This window comes from Rutidosis leptorrhynchoides, chromosome 10 (genome assembly GCF_046630445.1).
Source record: "Rutidosis leptorrhynchoides isolate AG116_Rl617_1_P2 chromosome 10, CSIRO_AGI_Rlap_v1, whole genome shotgun sequence".
In the NCBI taxonomy this organism is placed as follows: Eukaryota; Viridiplantae; Streptophyta; class Magnoliopsida; order Asterales; family Asteraceae; genus Rutidosis; species Rutidosis leptorrhynchoides.
Window position 1 is genome coordinate 210,409,909 of NC_092342.1, and position 1,851 is coordinate 210,411,759.

At 37.0% G+C, this 1,851-nt stretch overlaps 1 non-coding gene across 1 annotated transcript; it reads right to left on the bottom strand.

The window, feature by feature from the left end:
• Positions 1-407: 407 nt before the first annotated feature.
• On the bottom strand, positions 408-514 carry LOC139874076 (small nucleolar RNA R71). Its single transcript, XR_011767779.1, has one exon. It is a non-coding gene; the product is annotated as a small nucleolar RNA R71 (small nucleolar RNA).
• Between the last annotated feature and the right edge of the window lie 1,337 nt (positions 515-1,851).

The following is a 1,851-nucleotide window of genomic DNA, read 5'->3' on the forward strand; positions in this document are numbered from 1 at the left end:
ATGGTCCTCCGGTTAATCAAGAACTATTGAATGATACAAACGATACACCAATGTGGAATGATAGATTGGTTGCACCAACATTGATAGCACCGGTTATTACAAAACCACCAATTGAAGCGGATAATTGGAAGATCGAGGGTAACTTTTTCACATTGATCAAGGATACCTACTTTCATGGGTTGATAGTTGAGAATCCGTTCGAGCATATTCAACACTTCAATGATCTTTGTGATATTTACAAAACCAAAAACGTCACCGATGACGCTTTTAAGTTAAGGGCATTCCCCTTTAAACTTCAAGGAGACTCAAAAGGTTGGATGCAAAGTTTACCATCCGATTCTATAAGATCTTTTCAAGAATTAACAAACGAGTTTATCAATCATTTCTTTCCACCATCCAAAGTAGAGCGACTTAGAATGGAGATTAACGGGTTCACCTAACGGGGTGATGAGAGTTTGTATGATGCGTGGGTTCGATTCAAGAAGTTACTAAGAGCTTGCCCACCGCACGATTTAACGAAGGAGTATATCAACACATTCTATCGAGGTTGTAATATGTTAACGAAGTGATATCTTGATTCTTTATCCGGTGGGGTATTTATGTATAAATCACCAAATGCGGCCAAAATTATGTTAGAAGATATCTCGGTCAACACATATGAATGGGCACCTTCACCGCGACATTTAGCAAGGACGAATGTAGCACAAGTCGAGAGTGAAAATGGGCAAGTGACGCTTGCAAGCTTGATCAATCAATTTCAAATATTTGGGAAGGAGTTGAAAAAGATTCAACAAACAGTAGTTGCAATTCAAGTTGGTTGTCAAAGATGCGAGGTTCCACATCTCACGAAGAATTGTCCTCAAATTACTCAATGCAATCATGTTGATCTAGATGATATTCCTATGAAGTCGGATGCTCATGTGAACTACGTGAGTAATCAAAACTACCAATGGGGAGGATCATCTAACCAAAGCTACTACAATCCTAATCAAAAACAAGTGTCATTCAACAACTAAACCAATACACCACCCGAATTCACAAACCAAAACTGAAACTGAAGCGACACGTCCTAATCCATCTAGATGAAGTCATCAACATTTGGTCCATTGCGAGGTACTGTCCTAAGTATGCCATGAGCGACTCCATATAATATCATTAAAATGAGCAAATGCATAGAGGAAGATTTCTTTCATACCTGAGAATAAACATGCTTTAAAGTGTCAACCAAAAGGTTGGTGAGTTCATAGATTTATCGTAATCAATAATTTCCATATTTAAATAGACCACAAGATTTTCATTTCCATTTCTCATGAACAACATCTCATATCAGGCATTTCGCACTGCATAGAGATAAAAATCGTTCATATGGTGAACACCTGGTAACCGACCTTAACAAGATGCATATAGAATATCCCCATCATTCCGAGACAACCTTCGGACATGATAATTTCGAAGTACTAAAGCATCCGCAACATGGATGGGGCTGGTTGGGCCCGATAGATCTATCTTTAGGATTCGCGAAAATTAGGGTGTCTGTTCCCTAATTCTTAGATTACCAGACTAAAAAGGGGCATATTCGGTGTAATAATCCAGCCATAGAATGTAGTTTTAAGTACTTATGTCTATTTCGTCAAACATTTATAAAATAGCGCAGGTATTCTCAGTCCCAAAAAAATATATCTTGCAAAAGCATTTAAAAAGGGAGCAAATGAAACTCACTATACGATATTTTGTAGTACAAATATGCATACGACAGAACTGAACAATGCAAGGTTGGCCTCGGATTCACGAACCTATATCATTTATATATATATATATATATATATATATATATATATATATATATATATA